General features: G+C 33.3%; 1 long non-coding RNA gene across 6 annotated transcripts in view; it reads left to right on the top strand.

The window, feature by feature from the left end:
* Positions 1-12,977, top strand: part of LOC107991707 (uncharacterized) — an 84,776-nt gene extending 71,799 nt beyond the window's left edge. For 5 of the 6 annotated variants that reach the window (XR_007824253.1, XR_007824255.1, XR_007824254.1 and 2 more), the window contains 3 exons: positions 10,982-11,113; positions 11,216-11,338; positions 11,581-12,462. This is a non-coding gene — a long non-coding RNA (uncharacterized LOC107991707). Of the gene's footprint in view, positions 1-10,773; positions 11,114-11,215; positions 11,339-11,580; positions 12,692-12,814 lie in introns of those variants that run through there. The other variant, XR_007824252.1, reaches the window with a different exon arrangement.
* The last annotated feature ends 3,299 nt before the right edge of the window (positions 12,978-16,276 follow it).

Here is a 16,276-nt window from a genome sequence, read left to right as displayed (position 1 = left end):
AAATGTCTCTAATGCCCCTACTCTAGTGGAAAAACTCACATCTCAAATATAATTATTTCAAAACAAAAATACTCCATGATTGAATCAGGCTCCCCAACCACAATCATTTAAGCTCTCCCTTTAATTTTACCTTATCAAAACAATCAAAGCAATTAAAAGTCATCAAATCCCCAATTTCCCCCCAAATTCGTTTATCTTCTTCATCTCCATTAAAGCCAATTACAAAACCTTCCTTCATTCTTTTTCTTCATCTCCATTGACGTAAAGCCTCAGACACTATAACCCTCGAAAAAACAGTGGTCGTTCACGAAAAATCCTCTCAACTAAAAAAAGGCCTCCAACTTCAATTTCTATATAAACAAAGTTTTGTTTTGCTTCTTCTTTCGTTTAGCTTTGGTTTCTGCAACTTAATTAGTTAAATTGATGGTTAATAACATAGGGCCAATTACCTTAAGGACAGGTTGATCGTGACATGCAGAGGTCCACCTTTAGGGTAGGTAGATAAGTGTTCCCTTAAATGGTGTCTCTGAGACTTGAACAAACAACTCTACCCTCTTTATGGCACGAGAGGGGTTTCAGTTTAGTGATTGGACCATAAACAGGTTGTTCATTAGAGGAGCACTGATATTTAAGAACTATAAGTAACTCAAGGGTAAAACAGTAATTTAACCCAGCTGGTGTTACGAACACTTGTGAAGGACTAACTTACTGGTATTTGTCTATATCCGTGGACACATAAATATGTCTACAGTGAGAAGAGTTCAGCTGTGAGTCTTTAGTGGAGTGTACACACAGTTAACGAATATTGATTAACGTGGTTAATGAGTTTAGCCAATTAATCTCATATCATTGTAGCTTCTGATCTGTAAGTCCATTAGGTCCTCTTCCTAGCTCATAAAGAGTAATGAGATATATTTATATTGGTTGTAATTTGAAATGTTCAAATTTACTTTGAGAATTAATATAATGTATGTTGATACATTATAATATAAAGTTTACATTTTAATTAGACTTTATTATATAAATTTAATTTTGGATATGATTCAAAATTATATTATGAGAGAATGAAATATTTGAATGAGTTCAAATATTAATTTAATGTGAATTAGATTCATATTAAAACTATAGGTTAAAATTTAATGTGTATGTGATACATATTAAAACTATATGTTATGAGAGAAATTTATATTTGAATATGATTCAAATTTTGGATAAAATTAATTATAAGATATTTAATTTAGAAATTAATTAATTGGAGAATTAATTAATAGTTTAGTTTAATTTGATTTAATTAAATTAATTAAATTAAAACTATAGGTTATGCGAGAGATATTCATTTAAATATGATTTAAATGAAAATATTAATTAAATATGATTTAATTAATTATTTATTTTAATATATATTAATTTAATATTGATTTATTAAATTAATAGGCAACGTGGGTGGTTTTTCCACGTTCCTATTTATTCTCTCAACTTCTCACTTCTTCCGTCTGAAGAAGAGCGAATTTTTCGCGTAACTAAAACAAAAGGGAGTTTTGTGATTTTGGATGGACATCGATTCTCTTTGAAAATTTTTTCTCTGTAAAAGAAAAATTCTCTTAATCCAATTTGGTTCCCACAAATTATCTCAAATCAGAGAATATGAAGGTTTCCAAGTGGTGATGTCCCAAATTGGTGTTTGGCAGATTCAGTTTCGTCAATGAGCGTAAGTTCTTCTTCTCTGTATTTTCTTGAAAGCATGTTTAGCCATATAAATTATTTTTATAATTATTTTGTCAATGTATTAGTATTTTGAGGTTCCAATTAAAATTGTATTGGTCTCTTTAATTATTCCGCTGTAAAGGGTTTTTTATCCCTTCAATCTCAATGTAGGTAAGATCAGATTGTGAAGGCACATGGATACCAACATAATATTATAATGGTGTGTTTTCAAAATTTCAGACAACTAGACCATAATTTTATTACGTTCATTTATCTCATTTCATTATTTATTGTTTAAAACTTGTATATCATGCTAATTGTTTCTTCATTTTGATTAACAACCTTCGAATAATATTATATGGATGGTTTTAATGAAGAACTTGGTGTCGGTGAGTTGAATGCAACAGTTGAAGAGATTGGTACTGAATGTGGATGTTCTTGAATTAGGAGAGAGGCTTAATAAAAATGCCTACGGAAAGAGAAGTTGTATGTGAGTCGACATTAACTTTGCCATTAGCGTTAAAGTTGATTCTCAGATACGCTGAGAAGGTAATGGAGAAACATTCCAGCATCACTTTTCCACTACCCGCTGATATTTTTGGTATTAGTCGAAACAATTATGTGCTTCGAGAGGATATCATTGATATTTGTAACATGAACGAAGTTAAAACGTTTACATTGGTGGCCTATATGATGTAAGTCAAATTCATTTCTTTGCATCTAAATTTATGTATCTTGTTTACGAGTTTATATATTTTGTAGGTACTTGTATTTATCTGTTCTTGGTTCGAAAGAAAATGTGCAGTATGTCTTTGTAGATCCGTCCCCCATCTCTTTTAGAAACACACAATAATCTCGAATTTGAAACTTGTGTAGTAGATTGATGGTGTCAAAAGAAAACCAAGTAGTTCTTACTCCCTTTAATATTGGGTAAGTTCAATTAGTTTATCGGTTGCATTGACAATAAAATAGTACTTACATTTTTGTATAATTAGGGGGTCATTGGGCACTGCTTGCCATAAATGCGTATGAGGATACAATGTTTTTTCTTGACTCGCTAAGGACGACATCTAAAGTAACTACAAGATATGTAACCGACACGTAAGTTAATCTTCTGTATCATGTAGTGCTATTAATTCTAATGCATGTACAATATTCTATATGTGCAATCTTATCTTGGCAAAACAATGCAATAGCGATATTTCACTCGCAAAAGAACATTAATAAAAGCAGGAAACAAACTTTATGGCGAACAGTAAAGGCAAGTATAAATATTTAAATTCATTGTATTTTGTAGACTACTAGCAATTAGGATTAGTCCGTTATTCTAATTTATTGATTTTATAGTGTCCACTACAAGTCGGGAGCACCGCATGTGGATACTATGTCATGAAGTTTATGAGAGAAATTGTAAATAGGGAAAAAACATTGTCATCTCGGATTCGGTATGTTATATATCAAACTATTTCTTTTGTAGGTATAATAATTTTCATGAATACTAATTAATTTATTTTGCATGTTTACAGATTGATACACGAAAATCATACTCACAGGCCGAGTTAGATGAGGTGCGAGTTGAGTTGGCTGAGTTTTTGGGTTCATACATATGATCTACGACTTATTTGTGATTCTGAAGCAGGAAACTTTTTTTGTGGCTGATTTTTTGAATTGTTCGTATGGAGGGGGTTGATTGATATACTTTTGAGACTTTGCTGTGGTTTAGGGTTTAGGTGAATTGTTCATATGTAGGGGGGTTGCCATATTATGAAACTTTATATATGGAGATGATATACTTTTGGGCTAAGTTAGTTAATTAGATGATGTTTAGTTGAATTCTTAAAAATCTGATGAAATTGTTTATATTGGTTTTGTAAATGATATGAATATGATGCAAAGTTTTGGAAATGATATGAATAGATGATGTTGAGTTGTCATTTGATGAATATTTATTGTTTATATGCATTTAAAATGGAACAATTGTTGGACCACTATATAGAACCAATGAGAGCATAATACATGAACAAAAATATAAATAAATTACAATTAAAAAAAGGAAAATTGCTTGACGGTTTTGAAATGTCATGAACAATAGCTTTCTTGACGGTTTCAAAATGTCATAAACAACAACATTTTTTACGGTTCTTAAATGTCATGAAAAAGGATACTCTTGACGGTTACAAAATGTCATAAACAATCACTTTCTTGACGCTTAATAAATGTCATGAAAAAATGTATTCTTGACGATTTTAAAATGTCATAAATATTCATATTTTTTACGGTTTCTGTTATGCATGCTCACATTCTTGACGGTTCTAAACTATCATGAAAAATTGAATACTTGACGGTCATAAACTGTTAACGTTCACCATTCTTGACGTTTTTAGCAACCGTCAATAACTTTGTCTTTCTTGACAATTGATTCAATAACGATTTTAAAACCGTCAAGAATAATCATTCTTGACAATTTAAAACCATCAAAAGAGTCTGTTTTTGTAGTAGTATGTAGAAAATAAACATATAAAGATACAATTTAAAATAATAAAAAGGAAAAAGATGACAAATATATTTTCAAACCTTATTAGAAATACATATTTCGAAAAATTCTATATTGTCTTGTATTTTAAGAATCTAATTAAAATATATATTATGGATTAATTAACTATATAATTTGAAATGTTATTAAAAATAGATATTATGTATTACTTAACTATATAATTCTGAAATGTTTGTAAATAAACATATTAATATTTATTAAAGATTCAGTTTCAGTTATGATATGATGGGATAACTAATTGAGGATATGAATGATATTCCATTAATATAGAGAAATTTGCTGCAATTTCCTCCAGCAAATAAATTTCAGATTTAGTTACGATATAACCAAATAACCGAGTTTGCAAAATACATTGTGTTTTCAAAATCCAGCCACTTGCCTATGATCGATCCAACTAAAATACACTGTACTTTGAACCTATGAAATATCCTAGAATCAGGGGCAAAATCGAGGTTAACAAACAGCCATAAATGCACACGACTATATTTTGCACTAGACAGTCAATGCCCAAAACAATCGATGCCCCAAAAACATATCAATGCAGATATATGTTAGACTTAAGCAATATGTAGGAAAACTATCAGTTAGTAGAGACTGCCCTTCGTGTGGAGTAGAGTATAACATAAGAGAAATCAGCAGTAGAGCTTAGTCGTGGGACTTCAACAGCTAGTGGATTTAGAGGTCGTGAGCAGCGGAGGTTCACGCCTGGGATAAATATTTCAAGCCATCAAGATTTTAAGAATCGCTCTGGAGGCCAAGCATCGAGGAACGTGAGTTATGGTAGTGTTTTTCAGAGACAGAGCCAGAGAATACCTAGTCAACCCTCTAGATCAACAGTAAGATCGCAACCAGGTCAGAAGTCTGTTGCTAGTACAGTCAGGTGAACACCATGCACAAGTTGTGGCAGGAACCATCGGGGTTAGGTTTTGGTAGGTGCCGATGTATGTTACCAGTCCGAACAGCAAAGACATTTCAAGAAAGATTGTCCGCAGTTGAACATGACAGTTCAGAGAGATCAGGGAGTTGGGTCCCAGACAGTTGAGCAATCGAGAGTTTCAGTGGTTCCAACAGAGGGCACCAGTGGTGCGAGGCAAAAAGGAGTTGTTGGAAGACCTAGGCAACAGGGAAAAGTCTATGCTATGACTCAACAAGAAGCGGAGGACGCACCAGACGTTATTACTGTATGATTCTTATTTGTAATGTACCTACAGATGTTTTATTTGATCCAGGTGCTACGCATTCCTTTGTTTCTAGTATATTTCTGACTAAGCTGAATAGAATGCTAGAGCCTTTATCTGAGGGGTTAACTATATACACTCTAGTTAGTGACGTTTTATTTGTTAATGAGGTGTTGCGTAATTGTGAAATTTTAGTATAAGGTATCAGTCTGCTAGTGGACTTGCTACCACAAGAGTTGCAGAGGTTAGATGTAATTTTAGGAATGGATTTCTTATTTGCTCACTATGCATCTATGGATTGCCATAGGAAGGAAGTGGTTTTCAGAAACCCAGGCTTTGCTGAAGTGGTTTTTAAAGGTATGAGGAAGGTTGTTTCTAGAAGTTTAATCTCAGTTTTGAAAGCTGAGAAATTGCTGAGGAAGGGTTGTACAGCATTTCTTGCACACATCGTAGTAGTGCAGAGAGAAAAGCTAAAGCCAGAAGATGTTTCTGTGGTGAAAGAGTTTCTTGAAGTATTTCCAGATGATTTGTCAGGTTTGCCACCTGATAGAGAGATTGAATTCACCATTGAATTATTACCAGGAACATCACCTATTTCACAAGCACCGTATAGAATGGCTCCAAGCGAGCTAAAAGAATTGAAGATGCAGTTATAAGAACTAGTTGACAAGGGATACATCAAGCCTAGTGTTTCGCCGTGGGGAGCACCAATGCTATTTGTGAAAAAGAAAGATGGTACCCTCAGATTATGTATTGACTATATACAGTTAAACAAGGTTAAAATACGTAACAAGTATCCTTTACCACGCATCGATGACTTATTTGATCAACTAAGGGGAGCATCGTTGTTCTCTAAGATTGACTTAAGATCAGGATACCACCAGTTGAAGGTGAGAGAATCAGATATTGCTAAGACAGCATTTAAAACGAGGTATGGACATTATGAGTTTCGAGTTATGCCATTCGGTTTAACGAATGCGCCAGCGGTTTTCATGGATTTCATGAACAGGATCTTCCATCAGTATTTAGATCAGTTTGTGATTGTGTTCATTGATGATATATTAGTTTACTCGGTCGATAGAGAATCCCATGAGGAACATCTGAGGATTGTTCTACAGACTCTACGCGATAAACAGTTGTACGCTAAGTTCAGCAAATGTGAGTTCTGGTTGGAACAAGTAGTATTTTTGGGGCATGTAGTTTCAGCAAAAGGAGTTGGTGTCGATCCACAAAAAGTAGAAGCGGTTGTCAATTGGGAAAGACCAACTAGTGCGACAGAAGTACGTAGTTTCCTGGGTTTGGCAGGATACTATAGGCGTTTTATTGAGGATTTCTCTCGATTGGCATTGCCTTTGACCGCTATGACAAGGAAGAATGCTAAGTTTGAGTGGTCAGATAAATGCGAGCAAAGTTTTCAGGAATTGAAGAAAAGACTAGTTACAGCACCTATTTTGGCACTTCTTGTAACAGGGAAGGACTATGTGATTTATTGTGATGCTTCAAGGCTAGGATTAGGTTGTGTGCTTATGCAAGATGAGAATGTAATAGCTTATGCTTTAAGGCAGTTAAAGGAGCATGAGTGTAATTACCCTACCCATGATCTTGAGCTAGCAACAGTTGTTTTAGCACTAAAAATCTAGAGACACTATTTGTTTGGGGAAAAGTGTCATATTTTCACAGATCATAAAAGTTTGAAGTATATTTTTGATCAGAAAGAGCTAAATCTGAGATAAAGGCGATGACTAGAACTGATTAAAGATTATGATTGTACTATAGAGTATCATCCAGGTAAGGCTAATGTAGTAGCGGATGCATTAAGTAGGAAGTCAAGACTTCCGAAGAGTGTCTTGTGTGGTATTCAAGTAGCTTTGTTGAATGAGTTAAGAGGTTCTAAGGTAGTAGTAACTACAGAGGATTCAGGAAGTCTCTTAGCACAATTTCAGGTTCGGTCTTCTTTAGTAACTGAGATCGTAAGAAGACAGCCAGAGGACAGTAATTTACAGAAGAAGCTTGGGAAATCCAAGAAAGGCTTAGAGGTGGAGTTTGAGCTGAGAACAGATGGAGCCATTGTTAAACAGGAAAGTATGTGTTCCGAATATCAGTGAGCTTAAGAATGTTATTCTAGAAGAAGCTCACAATTCAGCTTACGCTATGCATCCAGGTAGCACCAAGATGTACAGAACTTTAAAGAAGACTTATTGGTGGCCTGGAATGAAGCAAGAGATAGCTGAATATGTTGATTGATGTTTGATTTGTCAACAGGTTAAACCAGTAAGACAGAGGCCAGAGGATTTCTTAATCATTTGCCAGTGCCAAAGTGGAAATGGAAGCATATTATTATGGATTTTCTATTTGGATTACCTCGTACATCCAGTGGACATGATGGTATATGGGTAATAGTAGACAGACTCACCAAGACGGTACGATTTATATCGATTAAAGCGACATCTACGTTAGACCAGCTAGCTAGATTATATGTTGATAAGATTGTGAGTCAGTATGGAGCACCAGTGTCCATAGTTTCAGACAGGGATCCGAGGTTTACTTCTAAATTTTGGCCTAGTTTACAGAAAGGAATGGGAACAAGACTAAAGTTTAGTACATCATTTCATCCCTACACAGATGGTCAGTCCGAGGGGACCATCCAAACTTTAGAGGACATGTTGAGAGCATGTGTCCTTCAACTTAAAGGAAGTTGGGATACCCACTTGTCACTTATGGAGTTTGCTTATAATAATAGCTATCAGTCTAGTATCGGTATGGCACCATATGAGGCCTTATACGGGAGACCATGCAGAACTCCTGTTTGCTGGAATGAAGTGGGAGAGCAAAAGTTAGTAGGTCTTGAGTTGGTTCAGATTACGACAAACAATATTAAGTTGATCAGAGAAAATATGAGGATAGCCCAAGATCGACAGAAAAGTTATGCGGATAAGCGACAAAGAAACCTAGAATTCCAAGTTAGAGATCAAGTTTTCTTGAAATTATCTCCATGACGAGGTGTTATTCGTTTCAGAAGAAAGGGTAAGTTAAGTCCTAGATATATTGGGCCATATCAGATAACGAAACGAGTGGGACCAGCAGTGTATAGACTTGAGTTGCCAATAGAACTTGCACGAATACATGATGTTTTCCATGTATACATGTTAAGAAAATATATACCAGATCCATCACATGTGTTCCAAGAGTAACCCGTTGAATTAAAAGAAGATTTGAGTTATGTTGAAGAACCAGTTCAGATTCTCGACAGGAAGGAACAAGTTTTGAGAAATAAAACGATTCCACTCATAAAGGTTTTGTGGAGACATCATGGAGTGGAAGAGACAACTTATGAACAGGAAGATCAGATGAAAAAGAGATACCCGATACTTTTAAGTTAAGGACATTCTAAATTTCGAGGACAAAATTTTCTAAGGGGAAGGTAAGTTGTAAACCTGATATTTTCTTGGTTTAATTTTCTTTAAATGTCGAAAAAAAAATGAAAATTAAGTGTAAATATATATATATATATATTTATATATTAAATGGTTTTATTAAATAAATTAAATAAAAGAAAAAAAAGAAAGGATAAAAAGAAGAAAAAGAGAAGAAAATTTCATTTTTTCTTTTCTTCCTCTTCTTCTCTTCCCTTCACCGCCAAGCATTTTGAAGAAACATTCTCATCCAACTTCCATTCTTTTCCTTCTTCAATTTGCAGAGAACATTTAAGAGAGAGTTTGGAAGAAGAAGAGCAATTTTACTAGAATTTTGAGGTTGAAGAAGAGGAGGAGAACTCAAGCAAAGTGTATCCATGGCTAAATTTTGGTTCATTCTGCACATCACTTATTTTTAATTCGGTTTGAACTCTTCAAAAGGAATTAAGAGGTAAGGTTTACATTTACTGAAAGTTAACTCATTTTCAAACAAACTTTATGAAGAAATTTGGAGCAAATTCGGATAATCATTGGGTGCTTTTTGATGAAGAAAACAGGGCAGTTGGTTTTCACTCGAAATCAGGAGGTCTCTTGTTTTTCTTTTATTTTAGAGTGTACCGGTGGAGTTCGGATCTCTATTTGGTATGGTCGAAAATCTTATTCAATTTACTACAACTTTCATGAAGAAATCGTGAACAAAAAATGACTAAAAATCAGTTAAATTGTAGGGACAAGTTAAAGAGGTCGTGTGCGTGCGATTCTGGAAGTGGTTCTGTTTCAAGGATTATCTGAGTTTATGCACGGGGAATCAAATTTACATGTCTTCAGGTAAGTTTTAGAGGATCTCAAAATAAATATTTTGATATAAAGAACACTCATTTTGGTTAAGTATTGAGAAAGTTATAGTCATTTGAAGTTTATGTTAGAAATCTGGAAATTTCAGAGAGTTGTTGAAATAGGATTTTATTTCTTAAGCTTTGTTTTCGTGAGCGTCATCTTTGGTGTGACATGTTATGTATATCTTTAGAAAACAAGAATGTTTAGAGTTCTAATACTCGGTTGGGTTCTTGGCAGGCCGAGAAGAATTAAACCGAGCTTATAGACCAAGGATCTAGCCCAAAACGGTGAGTGACAAACCAACTTTGAAATATTTTCCATAACTGTTATTATGATTGAATGCGATAAATGTTTACTTACGAAGCTATGAAAGGTATTTGAATTTCATGACTATTTTTAAGTATACATTTGGAGACTAGATTTCTTAAAGAAATTTATGCTGGCACGTAAATATTAAATGTTTGGAAAGTATTTAAACCACAATGTTTTAAGCAAAGCATGAATTAGTAAGAAGTTTTGTTTTAAGAACTACAGTTTTCCACGAAAGAGCTGAGTAAAGTTCGAGCTTTGTGTAAAATTTACAAGCAGACATTTTTTAATATTTTTAGTTGATTTATGAAATTTTCATTAACTACATGACTGAGATCTTGAGCCTGAGGCTAGAGATTACCGTGTGCACACTGGTTAAATTCCGTTGTTGATGTTGAGTGTACTTCGTAACAACGATGCTGTCGTGAGTGTTGGGCGGGTTCCACTACGACAAAGACGATGGGAGTGTTGGCGGACCCCAATACATCATAGAGCTTGTAAACGTTGTTGTACTGGGTGTACCTTACACAACGTAGATTTGTCATGTTAGTTAAAATGCTTTGATATACTTGATATGCCTTGCTAGATTTCAATGACGAACATGCTGAGTATTTGAGGAAGCTATTCCTACTACTACATGTTTACATTTACGACTTGTATAAACAGATTTATATGTGTAAAGTTTTCACGTGCTCTTATCTTTAAATTCATAGTTTTAAACCGAGTCACTCACTGAGCTTCATAGCTCACCCTTTACCCTTTCCAAAGTTATCTTTAGGTTTACTCGTAAAATCGGTAAATTTTGAGGTACACTTCATGTATGTGTTTGACTAGCTTAGGATCCACTGTGTTTTGTTGCATGTATAATAGTTTATATACTAGATTGGCAAGTTCATCACATTAAAGTTTTAAGAAGAGTCGACAGATACAGGTACAGAAAAGTGTTGTTCGTCGGCTTCATGCCATCTTTCGGTCTAAGGTAGCAGGTAGTCCGAGAAGGGGTGTGACAAAAGCTCAATTTGATCGTCAAGTATGTAAGCTCAGGAAGACTTTGTACAGTTTGAAAAAATTCCCAATAGCGTGGTTCAACATGTTTACTACATTTGTTAAGTCCCAAGGTCTCACTGAAGAACACTCTAATCTTACATTGTTTACAAAATGGTCGGTATCTAGGAAAATTATTGTTCTAATTGTGTATGTAAATGACGTTGTCTTATCAGAAGATGATACAGTTGAGATCACCTGGCTAAAAAGAAAATGTCCTTGGAATGGAGGTGACAAGATCAAGGGAGGGATCTTTATCTCACAACGCAAATACACCATTGACCGGTTAAAATAAACAGGTATGATTAGATGTAGACTTGCCAATACTCTTTTTAAATTCAATGCAAAACTAGAGGTTTTGTTGACAAAGTTTTTATTGATAAAGAGAGGTATTAGCATCTTGTGGGAAAGTTGATTTACTTGCCTCACACTAGATTAGATATTTCCTATGTTGTCAGTGTTAGTCAGTTTAAGTAGCCACCCTATGAAAAATATATGGAAGTTGTGAATCGAATTCTAAGATATTTGAAACGCTCTCCAGGTAAAGGTCTGATGTCCAAGAAAACTTAAAGGAAATGCATTGAGACTTATGCCGGACTTCGATTGGGCAGGATCGATTATTGACAACAAATCTACCTCTGAGCATTATACCTTGGAGAAGTAAGAAGCAAAGTGTTGTTGTTAGAAGCATTATTGAAGCTGAATAGCTATGAGTTTGGGAATCTGTGAAGAAATCTGGTAGAAGGAAGTTTTGGGTGATCTTCTTCAAGATAGTGTTTTACCTGTGAACCTTTACTGTGGTAAAAAGGCGCTTATGAGCATAGTCAATTGTTATAATATGTGTTTATATTCTAATTATGTATAGTCACCCTTCACTGTAATTTTACATTTCCTAAATTAGGGTTTTTTAGTTGCCTATATATATGTATCTTCCCTTTTATTAGAGAATAAGATCATTATATTCTCCACAAGTACAAAGTACATGGTATCAGAGCATCTAGAGTTTGGAAATATTAGTTTGACCACTTCACTCTCCATTAGGGTTTAAATTTAGGTCATCTTCGAGTGGTTGTTTGTCAATACCGCCCATCTCAAGAGGAGCACCATCGTCCTCCTCCTAAGTCTGTCTCTATGATGAGTATTCTGTCTCTTCACATTGGCGTGTGAGAGCGCGTGGAAGCTACATTTTTGTTTTCATCCATTGAGTTCATCTCAGTTTGCATTTTTCGACAAGTCTATGCATTTGGTATCGTTGAAATCTACTCAGGGTGTGAAGTTATTCGAAAATATCCTCTTGTGCTTAGGGTTTGTTCTTGTTTTTGTATCAATTTGGAGTTGTTATGCTTTTCAGTTTAACCTTGATTTCATTTTTTATTTGTTATTTTTCACTTGTGACATCTACAACCTATTGGTTAGCTTGTAATGGGTGGGTGAAGCATACTATTGTGTCTAATGTTATTCCCTTAGCATCGAAGATAACTCAACACAAATTAAAAGGATCTAACTACTATGATTGGCGTCGCACGATTCAATTGTACTTAGTACACAGGATGATCATGAGACTGAGGAGCCACCAAAAGATAAGAAAAAGGCTTGGCTTCGTGATGATACTCAATTTTATCTTCAAATTAAGACTATCGAAAGTGATGTAGGTTAGTAGTCATCATGATTCTCTTGAAAAGCTCCTATCATTATTTTCGTAACCCGAGACATCTAAAACGTGATTTTTGAGCATTTTATAACAAGTTACACTGTCAAACTTACTACACATCAAGGCACACGGCTTGGGTTGCAACGACGGAGGACTTCGCGAACGGAGAGGTGACGCTCGACTTCGTCGCAGAGGGAACGTCTGGACGTGCGGATTCGCCTGAGCATCGACTGAGGTCGAATGTCGTCAGATGGTGGCGGCGGCGATTTATGCGAGGCAGAATAGATGAGGGAGGGGCGGCGGTAGGTTGAACGAAGAAGAAGATTAAATTTTTGTTTCTTTTAACTTCACTCAGCCCAAGATTCCATTTTAAATAAAATAAAATAATTATAATAATAAATTTTATTATTAAGTTTTATTTCTTTTTCCTTTTTCAAATATCTTTCTTTTTTTTTTTAATTCTCCAACAAATAAAACCTTCTCTCCCATCATTTAAATTTTCCTTACCCACGAAATAATTAAAATATAATTATTTTCTTATTTTATTTTTTTCAACAAATATCCTCTCTTTGGATAATTATCGTTCAACAATTAATTTATCTCTATTTTCTTCCTTAAATATAATATTTTTTACTTAAATAAATAAAAAACTTTCGTAAATATAACAAACTACTACAATATTTACGCAACAAAACTAATAAAGTTAGCTATTTTTTTAATATTTTAGGTTCGTTTTTGCATCTTTTTTCTTCTCTCTCCGATTTTTTCATGGTTTTCTTTCCTTACTCTTCTTTTTTAAGCTTCGATTTCTTTCCACATTTCTTTCTTTTTGTTTTTTTACGTAGTTTAGATTTGGACAACCAAATATAATTTCTTTCTATCATATTTTTATTGTTTTTCTCTTTTTTTTTTCGCTGCATGCATGTCTTTCTTCTTCTTTCTTCTTTTTTCTTTTTTTTGTTCGCTGTTACATCGTCTTTTTTCTTTTCTTTCTACACGTTGTTTAGATTAGAGTAACCATATCTAAAGAATCTTAAAAAAAGGTGTATAAAGAATCTTAAAAAAAAACCGTTTATCAAAATTTAAACGATCGTGTATCAAATTTAAAAAAAAAAATCGTTTAGATTTGGCTAAACGATTGTGTAACCCAATTAATTAAACGATCGTGTGACCAAATTAAACAATAGAATTAAAAAAACAAATCTAAACGATCGTGTACCAAATAATAGTTAAATCTAAACGATCGTGTACCAAATATATTACGCGTGTTACCAAATATATTACGTGCATTGTTGACGGGACATTTTTTGTATTTTCTATGGTGGCCTTTTGGATTTTTTCCGTTTTAGAATTGTTATATACGGTGTAAATATTTTGCCGCATTGTTATATTTTTTAAAAGACCCCTAAATAATTATATTTTCCCAAATATAATTAGCTTTTTTTTTCATCAATAAATAAATAAATATATATATCCATAGGGAAATTTTCATAAAATATAACAAATTGCAAAAATATTTATGGTCTGTGTAACAAAATGAAAAAAGCCATGAACATGATAATTTTTTAAATATTTCAGGTTTTCCCTTTCTTCTCATTGTGTACTAAATATAAAAGATTTTGAAAAAAAAGTCGTTTATATTTGGGTAATTAAATCTAAATGATCATGTACAAAAAAATAGCCAAATCTAAACTATTGTGTACCAAAGCAAATTTAAACGATCATGTATAAAATCTAAACGATCGTATAACCATATTAAACGATCGTGTACAAAGAATTTTGAAAAAAATCGTTTAGATATGAAATTTAAACAATCGTGTATTAAACAATAGCCAAATCTAAACGACCATATACCAAATATATTACATGCCTCGTTGATGAGACATTTTTAGTATTTTTTATTGTGGGCTTGTGAGTTTTTTCCGTTTTCGAAATTGTTCCATACAGTGTAAATATTTTGCCGCTTTGTTACATATATTTTTTAAAAGACCCCGTATCCATATGTACATATTATCAACTCTCTAACAAATTTCCACTCCTCCAAATTAATTAAATAACACTCAAAATTGTTTAATTAGATTCAAACTTCCACCAAAAACCACACAATTTATATTAAATGAAATAAAAAATACGCGCAATAAATGAAATCTAATTAAAAAAACTAAAATAATTAACTCCAAACTTATCTTACTTTTTAAAAAAATTATCTTACTTTTTTTTTTGGCATTACAAGAGAACACTTAGAGGCTCAAATCAAAACTCAAGCAAACACTTACGGTTCACACTGGGACTAAGCACTAGATAGAGGAGGGCACGACGGTCAGTCCCCATGTCAACCTTAAACTTGAATCGTGCACGGAGATTTCAAACGGAGCACGGCGATTTTGAACAAAGCACAACGAAAGTCTTTTGTGTTTCGAAGGAGACTGCGATTTCGTGAACAAGCTTGTCGTTTGCTAGCACTTATTGACATTTTAGGGGGTTTGCTACGCATTTTACAAACTCAATCCACACGTTTTTTTATTTATTTAATAAAACTTGATGTTTTTAAAACGTCAAAAAAATTATCTCACGTGATGTTTTAAAAAACGTCAAGAAATTCAAAAAATTATCCTCTCTGGATTTTCATAAAAATTCTTAACGTTTTAAATGTAAATAATTTAATAGATATTATTTGACGTTATTTTTAAAACATCAAGGAAAAATACATATCACTCGACGTTTAAAAAATGTCAAGAATGTCGAATTTATAAAAATTCTTGACGTTTTGAAAACGTAAAAAATTTAATAAATATTACTTGACGTTTTAGAAAAAATACATATTACTTAACGTTTGAAAAACATCAATAAAGTTGAAAATTGGCCTATCTCCGCCTTTTCATAAAAGTTCTTGACGTTTTTTTCTTTGAAATCACTCATTTCTTGTTTAAAAAAAACATCAAGTAATTAAAACTACAAATGTCAATCAAGTCAAATGTTCCAGTAGTGCATTGACATAATGCTTATACAATATGATCTTAGGGCCATCTCAAGGACAGGATTATTCGAGAACAGTTAACCTAAATGTTTCGAAAAGAGTATGATTTAAATTAGTACCGTGTTGCGATTTATGAAAAATCTGAACAAGGATTCTTGTGACAAATTTGGTTCGAAAGGAGTTAACCTCAATTTCAAATTTTTAATAGTCGAGTGAGATCAGAGAGTTTTTTAAATTTGAGAAGAATCTCATGTCGATCTCAACCGAGATTGACTCTAAGAAAAAAAAATTATGAATTTTCTAAAAGTGTACTACTTTTGAAATATAAAACAAAAAGGGGCTAGTTTTTGTGGATTTCCCAATTTTCCAATAATATAATATAGCCAACTCTTTAATTATCTTCCCATGTATTTATTTCTAAACTGTATACACAAATAATTGTGTTTGTGAGTTGTGTGAGTTATGAGAGTAGAGGAAACGAGGAGTTCCCCAGAGGCAATCTCTTGCAGTTCTCGATAAAATAATAACTAATATATAAATACTCTACTCTGTAACTTTTTCTAAAAAACTTAAAATTTCTCCATATATGTCCTCCATTTTCTCATCTAC

This window comes from Cucumis melo, chromosome 10 (assembly GCF_025177605.1).
Source record: "Cucumis melo cultivar AY chromosome 10, USDA_Cmelo_AY_1.0, whole genome shotgun sequence".
Taxonomy (NCBI): domain Eukaryota; kingdom Viridiplantae; phylum Streptophyta; class Magnoliopsida; order Cucurbitales; family Cucurbitaceae; genus Cucumis; species Cucumis melo.
The sequence above is the reverse complement of the archived record's forward strand: the minus strand, read 5'-3'. Positions and strand labels throughout refer to the sequence as shown.